General features: G+C 42.1%; 1 protein-coding gene across 1 annotated transcript in view; it reads right to left on the reverse strand.

The window, feature by feature from the left end:
* Positions 1-15,982, reverse strand: part of AGBL1 (AGBL carboxypeptidase 1) — a 706,519-nt gene that overhangs the window by 421,765 nt on the left and 268,772 nt on the right. The window lies entirely within an intron of this gene.

Here is a 15,982-nt window from a genome sequence, read left to right on the forward strand (position 1 = left end):
TTTTTTTAATTTTTTTTTAAAGATTTTATTTATTTGACAGAGAGACAGACAGCGAGAGCAGGAACACAAGCAGGCGGAGTGGGAGTGGGAGAAGCAGGCTTCCCGCCGAGCAGGGAGACTGATGCGGGGCTCGATCCCAGGACCCTGGGATCATGACCTGAGCCGAAGGCAGATGCTTAACGACTGAGCCACCCAGGCGTCCCAAGAATCCTTTTTTAAAAAATATGTAACACAGAGTTAAACTATAATCCAATCTTACTTCCTCACAAATCCTATAAAGTCCTTCTTTGTTGAAAGTCCAGATTAAAACCCTAATTACCGCCTGTAAACAGGGACACTTCTGGTGTTCCTCTGAAGCAAAATTAATTCTCTGTGAGCCTCTTCTTTGCTTCCACAACTTAATTGATGCATCCATTAAAACCCGCATTACGACACGTGGTGATTAGTTCTTCTGGGTCTGCCTCTCCAGCTTGATCGTGTGCTTTTTAGGACAAGATTATGTCTCTGCTTCCCTGAGACCTAGAACGGTGTCTAGCACTTGGCAAAAAAAAAAAAAAAAAAAAAAAAATACACACACACACACATCTTCAAATCACTGAATTCTGCCTTGGGGTGCTGAGCAAATCCCGGGTCAAGAAAATCCTATATATCATAGCTAAAACCTATGCACTGAAATAATGACTTGCACTTTGTAAGTACTCTCCCAATATACAGTAACATTAATACTACGCTTTGGTTTGCAGTGTCTTGGAAACTCAAAGACTGGATAAGTCAAAGCCGACACTCCATTTCCAAGTACAAAATGCTGGAATTGAAATAAGCTAGATTTAGTTGTACGGATCTCCCAGAGGAGCAGCCCCAACTGTGACTATTGAAAACTAAAGTGCTAACCAAACCCCAGGCCCATATGTGGACAAGAGCAAAGAATATTCATCAAAGTCAATATATTATTTCTGTTTGTTGCAACATGGGTTTTTCTTTCGTTCCTTTTTATTTATGTCTCTGGCTATCTTGGCATTATAAGCAGCAAAGCTCAAAGGCCAGGATAAGAAGGATGCACAAACAACATGTCCTGTGAGGAATTCATTTGCCCTAAATAAAATGAAAAATGTTGACATGGTTCAAGGTTGTAGTCACCCACATGGTGAGAACAGAGCCTGAAATTATAGGGCCATGAGTATCCGGGAGAGTAGACCTTTCATGTTGATTCCTGGCAGATGAATTGAAGTTATGATCCCAGGCAGCATTCGTGCAACACTTGGCTGTTGCCCTATCTGTCAAATTTACATCGTGAGTCTGCTGTGCCCACTATAATTTTAAGTTTGATGGTGTGGTTGACAGTCTATTATGCTCAATGCTTTTTTTTTTTTAACTTTAACTTTCAAAGAAAAAGCTTTCCTATTCTTTTCTATTCATCATACATATGTTGCAAAGGTGGAGTTTTAGAGTTGTTGGTTTTTTTTTCCCAATTTCAATGGGGTAGAACAGACCCACCCCATATATCTTGGCCACAAGGCTGGCCCTGGAGGAAGGCACAGGTGAAGCTCCTACATTTGACCTGTTTTAAGCCGCTCTTTGGAGATGCACCTGCCTATCTGTTTTCCCAGGGTCCCAAAGTAAGACAGAAATCTCCCAACAGAGAGACCACCCTGCTTTCTATTCCAGACCTAAGGCTCTCATGACCTAGTCACCCAGGGAATGGGTACCCTTTGCAATGCCTTCGTGAAGCAGAAGAACACTGCTTGTTTCTAGAACCTTCTCTGAAGTCAGCAGCCATACTTGCCCTCCTATGTCTGCTCTGTTTCCCAGTCCACCACATTGTTCTCAAAGAGACTACCTCCTCTGGAACACACAGAACAATCAGGAACTCCTGGAAGATGAGCCTTTCTTTTTTTTTTTTTTAATAAAGATTTTTATTGATTTGACCAGGAGAGACAGAGCACAAGCAGGGGCAGTGACAGGCAGAGGGAGAGGGAGAAGTAGGCTCCCCGCTGAGCAGGGAGCCCCACATGGGGCTTGATCCCAGGACTCTGGGATCATGACCTGAGCCGAAGAAAGATGCTTAACCAACTGAGCCACCCAGGTGCCCTGAAAACAAGGCTTTCAATGTATTTTTTCCTTTGAGTGATAGCTGAGAGCATGAGCCCCCAAATGGGCAGAGTTAATCACGAGGCAAGAAAGGGGTTTCAGGTAGCCCCCTGCCTCTATTTTGTGTTACTTCTGTCTATAAGGTCAAGAATAAGAAAGGAAAACGGAGAAGGTCTTTGTCTTTATGCTTTGCCGACTATTGCTGTTATTACGTTCACCATGTTTGGGTCCCAAGAAAAGTTCTGGAGCAGGAGTTTCAATTCTTGGAGGAGACACAGCTTCTCGAAGAATAAGTCCAACCTAGCAAAGAAACTGCAAATGCCACAGTTAAATTCAAATAAGCTGTGTCTCTGTTAACTCCTTTTAATATGGTCACGTAACCTATCATCCACACTTTTGAGAATAAAAGGATATATACTGAATAATTACACTGGGAAACCAGATATAAAATGCCCTGTGAAAACTGGTATAAATTATCAAAACCATAGGAATTGTCACTCTTGCTAAATGCCAATGGATGTTTTCCTTAAACCGTGTATCAAATTGCACTGCTTTATGATAACTTATAGGTCTAAATGCTTACAATAGACTGAAAAAAAATAAAACAACATAAAAGACACTGAATGGCAGCATAAAGTTGGAAATGTCATTTAGGACTCTGGAGATGTCCTAGTTTCAAACTCATAGAAATATTGCCTAATTAATGGCATCCAGTATGTACTAAAATATCTTATGAAAGACACTAATATTCATCCCTGTGCAATTTCTGTTTCTTGGTTATGGATGTTACAAAAAGGTCTAGCACATTTGTCATCTCCCTTACAAAATGAAGCTTTTATAATTTCGTTCCATGAAATGTTCCTCTTCTTCCTTCTTCCCAGGAAAAATATTTCTATGCAATGTCTATCTCCGTAATGACTTGCCCACTCAGTCAAAAACAGAGTAGTTTGGTGGCAAAGAAAACATGAATTAATTTCTTTCTTTAAATGATCAGCATTTGACCCAAACTAAATAAAGACAAAGTATACAGCAAAACAGATAAAATAAGTAACTGAGAAGCCCCACTTGGGCAGCTTTAGTATAGGTTCCAGAGAGGATTTCAACTGATGTGTGCTTTTATATTGCATTGTGTTCTCAAGAGCGGAGCCCCCCTCCTTTGGCTGCATTGAGTGGAGGCATAGCTCCTTTCCACTGTTCACTCTGCCCACCACATTGGAGGCTTCAGCTGTCAACTGCTTCTAGCTGGCTAAAGTAGATAGTACCTGAAGGAACCCTTTTAATTAGAACCAAAGGAATGTAGGCAATATTGTGCATATGTGAATGAATCCACACTATGGGACCGTGTGCAATTTTCTTTGGGGTTCACTTCAGCAAATGGCTGATATATATGAAATATTTTACATACCCACCATTTGCTTAAGTAGACACTATAAACAATGATATAATTCTCCAGTTAGGATGACCTTCCATACTGCTTTACAAAGGAACAGGTGAAATCTAGCCAAGGAGATTTTCTTTGTCCTGGATCTGTTAGAATGCCCTTCTTTAGTGAAGCTGAAATTGGTTCTAGGCTGTCCACTAACCCTTTTTGTACCTGATACTGATTTGTCTTGCCCCTGCCTGGGGCAAAACGGATATCCCCTGATATAAGGGCTCTGACATCAATCTCAGAGAATTCTTAGTCCTTCTGTTTACAAAACTTCAATGTTCAAGCTCTGAGTACAGAGTCTTAGCTAGTTTTATTTCTTTTTTTTTTTTAAGATTTTATTTATTTATTTGAAAGAGAATGAGAGAGAGCATGAGAGGGAAGAGGGTCAGAGGGAGAAGCAGACTCCCTGCTGAGCAGGGAGCCCGATGTGGGACTCGATCCCGGGACTCCAGGATCACGACCTGAGCCAAAGGCAGTCGCTTAACCAACTGAGCCATCCAGGCGCCCAGCTAGTTTTATTTCTATATTGGTTCCTGTTTTCTACTACATGTGTTCTGCTACAATGTTCTACCGCAGGACAGAGATGTGGCAAAACTCATCTCTAGGGGATGCTTGAAAGAAGCGTTTACTGCCTCTCCTCCTCTGGAGGAGTCTCCTTCCGGTTTCTCTTGGTGAGTTTTCTTCCTGTGTATTATTTTTTGTTCTCTCTCCCTCACATGCGCGCGCATGCGTGCGCACACACACACATGCCCATGCTTACAGTCTTTCTCCATAATCCTCTGACAGCGTGACAGTCAGAAATATTCCACAGACAAATAGCATACAATTGGCCTATTTTCAAAATTATCTAGTGTATAAAAAATACAAACTTGCGGGCCCCATCTCTCCCTCCTGAATCAGAAATCAGAAACTCTACGGAGGTTACCCTGGATTCTATGCTTTTAGAAAGTTCCTCGGGGCATTCTGATGATCAACTGTATTTGAAAATCAGATATAAAATAAAATTTTAGTTGAAGAAGGAAACACTTTTGTAGAAAAAGTCTTCTCACGCTATGCAGGAATCACTGACTCTAAGTTGCTTCCCAAGTTACATTAATAGGAATTTTGCTATTTACTCCTTCAAGCTTACCACATGTGGAAAACATTTTCACATTAAAAAGTGCCTAAAATACACAGGACATATTTTTTGTAATGTGTCATACTATCAAAAAAGACTCAGACAATCTTTATAATCTATGATCTAATCATATCCAGGAGGGAACTCTGTTGGTACAAAAGAGCATGAAGTCAACAGAAATAAAATCAAGAATTTTCTAGATTAAAATACCTGAAGCCACAATGATTTTGACCCATGTGTATCACATCAGTTCAGTGAGCTAAGGTCAAGAGCATTGCAGTTCTCATGCCTCCAGACTAAATCATCCTAACAAGCATGGCGAACGGTCTGTTCTGGGGACAGGGAAGACGAAGAACTGTAAGCTAACAAGTATGAGAGGTGCCCCCAGGAAGTCTGAGTCACCCAAAATTAGGAGCACAGGTCTCCTCCTCACTTTTCAAAGACTCTGGCTGAGCCCACCTTTAGCCTGAGGCAAGGTCAGTGATCTACAGAGAACTCTGAATAACCGTACTAACGGTGGGAAAATACCCTTCCATTTTTGAAAACGAGAAAAGGCAATAAAATCGTGAGCTTGACACTGATCTTTAACAAAATTCTGGAACATACTGGGGGGGAGGCTTGGGGCCCCTGGAAAAGGAAGCGGAAATCATAGAAACCAGCACTGATCACCAAGAAGAACTTTGTGAATCCTTCCAGCTGTGCCACCCCAACTTCATTTCACACTTTGACAGGTTATTAGATAAGGAGACAGAGTTGAACAGGCCTTCAGTGAGGAATTTGCAAGAATCCCCCAAGATATCTTTGCATGTTATATAAAGAAATATAGGTTCAATGGCAGCACTAAAATAGATTAGAAAGTGGCTGAATGTTCATAACTAAATGCATCTATGTCTTTGGTGATATGTATTCTAATATATTGTTCTTGTTCACTCAAGTTCAACAAATGTATCAATGACATGGTAAAAAGACTAGAAATTCTTTTCAGCAGTGAAGGCTGCATTACATGAGGAGGTAGCCAAATGAAATGGATGGCAAGTCAAGATCCAAAGTGGTCTCATAAGAATGGAATCCAATTGGATGAAATTGGGATAAGTGTAGTTCAAGCACTTGGTTCTACCGGATCAACCACACAGCCAAGCAGCAAGAAACATTCATTCTGATGGCAAGGAGTATGAAAAGGGACTTGGGGACTTTACTGGACACCAAATGGAAAATGAATTAGCAATATGATTAGGCCATCAAAAGAGCTTCATGCTGCATGCTACAGGCTTCATGAATAGCAGTTGGGTTTTCAGAATGATAATGGCAGTCACCTGGGAATCCCAACTTCACAGGGACCTGCATGCTAGTTTCTTCTGTAGAAAGCTCTCGCACCACCCTACCTCTACTGTCTCACATGTTTTGCTCCTGGCTAACTCTTCCTTCAGCTCCCAATGCAGATGGCACAGGAAGTTGTCCCTGACCCCGGGGTTAAGTGAAGCACCCTTCCTCTGGGCATCAGATCACTTCTAACGCTATCTTGTACTGTTTTTAAACTGTCTATTTCCACCTCTATACTGTGAACAGCTTGCTGTGTTCATCATTACATTCACAGGTTTACAAACATCTCTTACCAGATGTTCCATAAACTTTTATTGAATTAATGAGCAAGACAGTTCAGAGAGTAATCAGGGCAGTGGCAGAATCCAAAAACACATCACAAAGTAAGTGGAAGAAACTGATGCTTACCTGGGAGAAAGGAAGACTCATGGGAGTAATGTGAAGACAGTCTTCAATTATCACTCCAAAGAGGAGTGACTCAACTTATTCTATATGGCATCAAGGGTGCAAGTTCCAAGGAGAGCTATTTTAGCATAGTTCAAGAAATGACTTCCCAACAGGACTATCAACAATGGCATAAGTTCTCAAGAGAGAAAACAAGTTCACATACTATCAACACAGACTGTCTGGATACATGGCAGAAATGCCATAAAGGGATTCAAGCACAGGACGGGAAGTTGAGCTAAATGCTAAGATTCCCTAAGATCCCACGGTCCTATGATCAAGCCACAGAAATATATTCATCAATAACTCACACTACCTTCCTCTGTGGAATCATCCATCAGGGGTAAAAAGTCCCTCCAAAAGAAATCACATTCATAGAAATATCAGTAGATTGGAAACTCAATTGTCTTTTGCCTTGATGTCATCTATGCTAGGAAACTGGGTGAACTTTTATAAGAAGCATCGAAATTCCAAGCCTATTTCTTTCTCTGTGCAATCAGATATTGGGCTGAATCAAATGATTCTGAATACTCTTTTAGATATATAATCTATTTTATCCTATGCAATACCTTTAATGACCTACCCTAGGAGAAGAAGTGATTTTTCAGAGGGCATCATTGCATTACATGCATTATAAACTAAATCTCTCAGTGGCCAAATCCACTGAGTTAGAACATCCAGTAATTCAGTGTCAAGATGACTAGATTAATAGCTAGATGTTGAATTAGATTTTAAAAAAAAATTCTTCCCCACATTAGATCAGATGGAATTCTATGGCCTTGATTACTGTTGAAGGGAGTCTTGCTGTCTGAATTTCCAGAATTACTACTACAAATGATGGGCATTAATGTGCTGCAGTCTCCTTCTGGAGAGAGGCCCAGCCCAATCAGGACTCACAAACACCGGAATTCTTTGCCCTGACATTGGAACGTACAGCCCAGGCTTTGGACATTTTCACTTAACACTGCACTTAGAAAAAGATCTCAGCTCATCTCTAGCATCAAATCTCCTGACATCATTTTAGGAGGGGCCATCTCTTCCTTTTAGCTCCTTTTAGATCAGGGCAACATCACAATCAACTTTGTAGGCACTGATCAATATTTAGCAATCTCTATTCAATTCACATCTTGGCCTGGATTGAATTTTTTTTTTAACCAAATACATGGGCTGTCTAAGGGAGTGCCTTCTGAAGGACTGGTCTGCTCTCATCAGATAATTACATTACTAGGGAGAGAACACACCAGAAGATGCAGCAGAGGCCTCTTCGTCCCAGCCTAAGGAAGCTATGAAAGGCCGACTGGTGTGAGTCTATGGTTGCATACAGGCTCTAAAAGAGTTCTTAATTCACTAGAAGTAAAAAATATATTCTCTTTGTTCTTTCAGTTTTCACTGGCTTATCTATAATTGTGAATTCCAAGATAAACAACTAGTATTTATTTTAAGTATTTACCTGATTTTTTATCTTTTTGGAACACGTATATGGCATTAGTAAATATCAGGCACATTGTATAATAACTCATTTCATTCACAATGACCTTATCGAGATACTACTGTTATTCCCATTTTACAGATGAGGAAATTAAAGCACAGTGGATGCTGTGCTGTGTCCCTGAGAGTACCCCTTTAGGACCAAATAACTCATTCTTCAGCTGCTGTTGACTGCTAGGGCTCACAGCCGAGTACCTCCCTTAAGAACTGTCCTCAGGGGCACCTGGGTGGCTCAGTCAGTTAAGCGTCTGCCTTCGACTCAGGTCATGATCCCAGTCCTGCATGGGGCTCCCTGCTCAACGGGGAGTCTGTTTCTCCCTCTCCCTCTGTTCCTCCCTCCCCCTGCTTGTGCTCATTCTCTCTCTCTTTTTACATAAAATTAAAAAAAAAAAAAAACAAGAATTGTCCTCAGACAAAAGTACTTTCTCGTGCAAGTTTGCACCCCTCTCTGGAGGCGGTGCACATTCAGTGATCGCTCAGTGATGGGATGTACAAAGAACAGGTTCGATCTACTTGCCTTAATCCAGGACACTGAAAGGCCATCCCAGCTGCAGAGTTCCTCACTGGTCATCTGAGACCTCTGTAATAACCGTGTCACAATTCAACTCTACCCTATGCCTGATCCAGCTTCCCCCATTCCCAAGGACACACTACAATAAACCTCCTACAGCAAATCTCCATTTCAGAGTCAGTCTCCCAGATAACCCAACCCATGCCAGGTGCTTTTCCAAGGTCACACAACTAATCAGTGGTAAAGCCAGGCAATCCGGCTTCAGAATTCATGTCCTTAGCCACGAGGCTAATGCGCTTCTTTATAAGTAGGCTTCATTTCATGTCTGCATCTCAGTTAATAGCTGGGAGCAATTTATTTCCCAAGTTGAAGGATCACTAATAATCCTCTAGATATCCTAGATATGCATCAACAAATGTAACCCTGTTCACGTAAATTCAGTAAATGTCACAAATTCCATCCCCTATGAGACAATTTCTAGGCATGTTAGTATTTCAACACAACTGGTAAGTTATGCAATAAAGAAATCTATTTATACGAAATCTGAAATGTGGTTTCCAACCCGAGCACTCTTTTTTTTATGAAACATCTCTTAGTACCAATAGTGTCCCTCAGAACCAGCTTGGGAAATGCTAGCCTGGAGAAATCTTCACTGTCCTTCCAAGGCCTTCTGCCTCCCCTTTTTAAACTCTTTGATGTCTGACCGCTTCTGCAAAGCCATCTCAGACAGACTGATCTGAAGTGCTTCTAACATTTTATCCTTTTCTGTGCAGAACTTCCCATTCTCTGTCTTAAGAAAGCACTTTACATGCATAAGATTACGCATAACATCTGCATAGTTTGCAAATATGTTATCCTTCTACTCAATGGCCATTCAGTGGGGGAGGGCTGGCTTCTCAATTCAGCTCTAACATTGTGAGAATTTAAAACCCTGGGGCGCCTGGGTGGCTCAGTCATTAAGCGTCTGCCTTCAGCTCAGGTCATCGTCCCAGGGTTCTGGGATTGAGCCCTGCATCAGGCTCCCAGCTTGGCGGGAAGGCTGCTTCTCCCTCTCCCACTCCCCTGCTTGTGTTCCCTCTCTCACTGTGTCTCTATCAAATAAATAAAATCTTTTAAAAAAAATATGCAAGAGCCCTTCCAATGTTAATTTTATAGGATTCTACTAACTTCTGATTTCCTATATAATGTAGTGGTTGAGTTGGCGGGTTCTAAAATCACACACACACACACACACACACACACACACACACACACACTGTGATTCAATACCCTCTTTACCCAGTTACTGCCTGTGTTCTGTATGTCTTTATGATGTGGAAACAAAGGCGGAAGAGAATTTATTAAATTTTCTTACTACCTACAGCCCACTGACAAGTCCTTGAAATGGGCAGAGTGACATTCCTCTAGGGACTCAACTGCCTCGATGTTAATACTTTGCTAAGGCCAAAGGCAATCCTAGCCTGACCCACCCCACCCGCTCAGGATCCTGTAAGCCTATCTTAACATAAAACTTCCTTTAGAAATTTCCTTTATCTCTAAACCCCCCCAAAATAAGTGTTGGCAATCATCCCTCAAGCATATGGCCCACCGATATACATCTGAAGAGTCTCATGACTAAGGTTTTATTAGACGGTAATAAATGACCTTTTCCCAACAATAGCCAGCCCCCTCAAGGTCCCTTTCTTCCAAAATTCCTTAGAGACTTGTGCTATCCCTAACCCCCTCCCAACTTAAAAGTATATAACGGACCACTCCTCATGACTCCAGTGTAGCTCTTTCTGCCCACAGGTCCTGTCCCCGTACTTTAATAAAATCACCTTTTTGCACCAAAGACGTCTCAAGAATTCTTTCTTGGTTGTTGGCTTCGAACCCTAACGTCTTTCCTACATCACTTAGACATTTATTTTGCCCTGAAAATATGAGTTTCCTCCTGAGTAAAGTCATATTAGTATGTACCACAGAGAGTTGTCGTGAGGACTAAAAGAGGTGATGTGTGTAAAATGTTCAGCCTTTTCAAGCACATGTTAAGCGCTCAGCAATATTGGCCATTTTCTTGTCATTGATATTGGTTGTGATCATGGACACGGTGGTGATGGTGATGGTCGGGAGAGGAGGTGGTGTGACATCAAAAAAAAGTAAATAAATAAACTGTGCATTAGTCCCAGATTTCAAATGTGTGGATGACTAAGACCAATCAGCCAGAATAAGCTAGTAGAGCACATGCCCACATAATGAATTAATAAGTGTGTCTGGGGTTGAGATGATGCTGACGTGATGCCAAGAAGCACGGCTAAGCTGTCATACCCATACCCAGTCTGCCTTCCACACTCAAGCCTGACTTGGAAACCAAACAGTGACAATTATATTATCGTTAAAAAATACCACGTGTTGAGACTAACTGCAAACCATACATGATTTAGGTTAAAGAGGAGAAGTGAACTCAAATAAGGAGCTTCTCAAAAGGACTTGGAAAGATGGCTCTCATAAATAGGATGATAGTCACACTTAATGAAGAAAAATAACCGTTCCCATTTCTACTGGGGACCATGCAAGAACAAAGGGACAGAAATTGCTTGCAGATAAAATTAGATTGGCTACAAGGAGAAACATTTTAATTCTAAGAATTGGTCAGCACCAGCCTGTTTGACGGAGGGATGCTCTGTGAACTCTACTCAGATTCACAAATGTCAGGGGGAATACCCATCTGTATGCATGGTTAAGGGGAAGATTATCTACAGTCACAGGGAAGCATGCCAAGTAATTCTTTGCAATTCCCATGCTTTGATGATGATACAACGTAACATGCTAAATGGTGCTGTTCCCAGCATGGGGCTGCTGACAAGGAAATTTCTCAAGGGATTCCTCGGGCCAGAATTCGCCTTTAAAGGCCCAAGTATAAGTTAACTAGGGGTGGGTATGTATTCAAAGAGCAATAACAACCCTCTCTAATTAGACACAATCTCCTAAGGGAGGCATCAACAGAGCGGTGAGACTGGCACTAGTAAATTAAATTTTTAAAATCCTGTCGCAATCACTCCCCTGACATGCCCCTTCCTTAGACTCCACTCTCAGTTATTTTTTATTTATTGTAATTACTTTAGTAATAAGATTTGTTTTCTTGTTATTAAATATATTACTGTGCAGAGTAAGAAAAAAAATAATAGCCAAAAAGAGTTATGTTTCTTATTTATCTCCTTGGCCATTATTGGGCCAGGGGGAGGGGTGGGGAGCAGGGAGAAGCTGTAAATAGAAAAGAAAGTGTTTCCTACGGAGTGAAGATGTATAGGAGCATATTTGCAAGAAGGAAGCAGGGCAATGAAGGAATCAGGCTAATAATTCAAAAGGGCTAGGTGGCTCAGAGAGATAAATAACCGAGGAAAAGACACCATAGAAGTCAGGCCAGGGAGGGTGGCTCCACATTACCAAGGCTGATGTGCTGCCTTTGACTTTCCCGTTTATAAACGCTGGCCTGCTGGCAGAAGGACCCAAAACTGGAGAGCATGAAGCCCCAGGCAATTCTCCAGTGCAGCCTGACAGGCGCAATTCCTTCTGGTTCCTGATGGGGCGCACTTTCCTAGGAACCAGGGCTCCCAGGGATGGATTGGGGCGGGGGGGGGGGGCCATAACGCTGTGATGCTCAGGCTGGGTACACCTGAGAGGCTGTCCCCAGGCAGAGAAGAAGACAGGTTCTACCAATCACAGACACTGCTCCTGACAGACACCCTGAAACGCTATGTGAGATGGCCTGAAGCTGATTGTAGGCTGGTTTCTAAAAGGAAAGAAGCCAGACTTTTGTCTAACGAAACAACTAAATCTATTTTAAGAGCAAGCATGAGGAGGGGCACCTGGGTGGCTCAGTTGGTTAGGCAGCTGACTCTTGGTTTCAGCTAAGGTCATGATCTCATGGGTCATGAGTTTGAGCCCCCCATCCAGCCCCCCATCCAGCTCCCCACCCAGCTCCCCATCCAGCCCCCCCATTCAGCTCCCAATCCAGCCACACAGGACTCAGATCAGTTGGGGAGTCTGTTTGAGGATTCACTCCCTCTGCCCCTCCCCTGACTCATGCCCTTTCTTTCTCTCTTTCTGGAATAAATAAATAAATCTTAAAAAAAAAAAAAAAAAAAAAAAGAGTAAGCATGAGGAGGGAAAAAGGCATTGGCTGAATTCCTCCAATTCCAAGCTTTCTCTACTGCTATATATTTTATAAAATTTATTCAGTCCTACACCTTCTCCATAATTTTAAAATCACAAGGACAAGCAAAGCTTTAGTAAAATATTATGCATTTAAAATATCTGTACATATTATATATGGTAAGATAAATATTATATATACTATATATTATGACATATAAATTACACATATTATATTATGTATAAATAAAGGAGTTTTTTTCACCTTTTTCATCTTTTGACCTTGTCCCTCCCTCTGCAGAATTTCTATCCCACTGCCATACCTTATCTTGGATCTCTTTGAGAAACTGAGAGATGGAAGTAGGAAATCATTAAGCCTGCTTGTCTCGACTACTGAGAGGAGCTTTGCATGGCTCACCATTGAAATTCAGGCATCCGAACGCAATCAGAGGAACTTTTACTTTTGTACTTTCAGACAGTACTTAACAGTTTCAAAGTACTACGGTATTTGATCACGATACTAATCAAGTGAGGTGCCATGGTTAGGGCTTACTAACCTCTTAATAAGTTGAAGAAATAGGAGTGGAGAGGTTAAGTGATTTGTCCAAAGCCCCATGGCTGGAAAGAAGCTAATTCTGACCAAAGCCTCGGTCTTCTGATTGCCCAGTAGGAATTCCTTGTACTGAATCATGATCACAATCATCCCAGATGAAGAAAAAGAAAGACAGAGTCAGCCAAACAAGGAAAAGCACAAACTATTTCCTTTGAGAAAGGCAGTGAGATCTTATTATGACTCTGATAACAAGGAGACTGGATCACCTTTTCCTTCACAAAAGCAGAACACCCCAAGAACAAATGGCAAAAGGAACAGCACCCTCGGTATTGTGGGGGTGGTTAGGGCTGTGCCTCCTATTCCCAGATACAGACCCTCATGTATTTCAGGGAGCTATGGAACATACATCATTCAGTACATGGTAGATGTGATGGGAATTGAGAAATAATACATCTGTATTATACCCAAGGGTTTGCTTTATAAAGACTTCTGTTGAATGAAAGTGTGAGGCAGGGGATGCTGAGAAGAGAGAAAGCTAAAGGGGAAACTGAGACAGAAGAATAGATGTTCATCTACCTCCCTCCCTGCCTGCATCGCTGCCCCTGTTTCTTCCTCCGGAGAAGGAATAGAGAAACACCAGAGCACAAAGATCAGAAGTTGCCCAGCCAATGAGGGAGCAAAGCACTTAACAAACAAGCGCATTTCCCCAAGAGCCTCAGCCCCAACTTGATCAATGATTCTGCAACACTGAATCATTTTTAATTTAATGCTTCTGGGAAGTTGGGGGGGGAGTGGAAACCCATCAGCTACAGGCACAGTTGGCAAGAGCTGGGTATTAGCATTTGGCAGCATTTATTATTGCTGTTTATGATGGCATAAATTAGGTTTATGCTGATATAATTAATAACCCTAAATTTAGGAATAATAAATAGTAATATTTGTTCAGAACTGCCATGTCTGAGGAAGGCAAACGGAGTACTCAAGCTCCTGACTCCCTCTCTGTATGTAGGAATGGGTACGGACAAGGAAGCCCTTGGGAAGGCTCTCCCACAACTCCCTGCCCCTAGGACTATGCATCACTAAACACTATGCAAATGACTTAGCAGCAGGATTTTAAGAGTTCCCAGAGCAAATAATTTTCTTGTTGATCTCTATGAAAAAAGTTCATCTGTAAGATTGAGTGTGCCACATTTCCCTCTAGAACCAGGACCCTCAGTGTTCTCTTAGCCCACACTCCTCTATCGTGCATGTCCAGAGGTTTGGACAATGTGCCAAATGCCATGTTCTCATGGATCCCTCTACCTCCTTCCACATCCTAGAAGGAAACTCCTGGATGTCCCACAAAATCCCTGTAGACCATGATTTCAGAATTACTGAGATATTTGCAAGGGAAGAATTTAAGGCAAAAAGTCACTTCTGCATCTTTAAAAAAAAATTTAAATGTGTAACTGCCTTTCATTTTACAATTTGTAAAAAAAAAATCAGTCAGATTAAAATATTCCTATAAATGTTCCCTTTCTGTATCTAGGAGAATATCTTAGCATCAAAAATGGACTGAGACCTCCTTGTTTCTAGTGAAGGCAGGAAGTAAACGGAGAAAATTATAGTTCCTCAGACCAAATAACCCCTTCCGGATCAGAATAACATTTTCCCCTGTTTTCAAATAATAAGGAAAGTAAAGCAAAGAGAAAGATTAGGGGTGCCTGGGTGGCTCAGTCAGTTAAGTGTCTGCCTTCAGATCAGGTCATGATTCCAGGGTCCTGGAATGGAGCCCCACATCGGGTTCCCCATTCGGCGGGGAGTCTGCTTCTCCCTCTGCCTCTCACCTGCCCAACTTGTGGTCTCCCTCTCTCACGCTCTCTCTCAAGTAAAAATAAATAAAATCTTTAAAAAAAAAAAAGGAGAAAGATTAAATGCACTTTGCCCATCTCTCCCCAGAGATCCTTAACACAGAGACATACAAACAGGCTAGAACCAGACCCACACTGACATGTCCATCCAAATAGCCAACCTTCGCTCCATGTCCAGAGCATTTTAATTTTCCTAAAAACAAATAGAGCCAAAATAGCCAACCACTGATAATTCTACCCTGTTCCAAGCAGTACAAACTGGCAAAACAGTCTAAATTTTACAAGTACATAACTGCAAGTTGGCATTCCTTTGTCAGCTCCCAGGAAGGGCCGTTGGGCTCCACAGTAGAAGAGTGGATGACTGGTATAGGCTAAGCTTTACTTGCTAAGAAATACGATCTCTGGCTAGCAAACATTCCACAGGGAGATTCCACAGCAGAAACTTCAGATTCCCCTGGCCTCCCTGGAGGGAGAATTTGGAGCTAAAACTCTGGAATGAGAGTTTTAAGGAGAGTATTACTCTCATATCCCATCATGGCATGTCATCATGACCATCAGCATCATTTGGACAGACCACATGGACCCCATCACTCAGCTTCCCAGAGACCACAAAGCATGGAGAACTTTCACCTGATACTCTCTTCAGCTTGTGGTCATCTAAGCCCTCAGAGAAGGGGACACAGTGCCTTGCTGAGGAAGACAGAGACAGACAGACCTACTGGGAGGGTGCCCATGTGATAACTAGTGTCCTTTACTGGTCCCCCTGCTTTTCCCTGCCCCTCTTTCTCTCCTGGACAGAGGATCCCTGCTCTACTGCCCTTGCATGAAACACTACAGAACTCACCCACAGGCACACTGAAAATCAGTGCTTTAGAAGCCAAATATGGACAGTGAGTCCATAAAGGAATGAATCACTTCCCCCTAAGGGTATAAATCCTCCCAGCTTGGGAGGATCCAGAGGCCCCATACTAAACCCTAGTCTTTTGGAGACTGCCTAGACAATCAACCAGGTTCCCCAATGTGACCTCAGTTGTTTGTTCAAGACAGTGAA

This window comes from Halichoerus grypus, chromosome 8, assembly GCF_964656455.1.
Source record: "Halichoerus grypus chromosome 8, mHalGry1.hap1.1, whole genome shotgun sequence".
In the NCBI taxonomy this organism is placed as follows: domain Eukaryota; kingdom Metazoa; phylum Chordata; class Mammalia; order Carnivora; family Phocidae; genus Halichoerus; species Halichoerus grypus.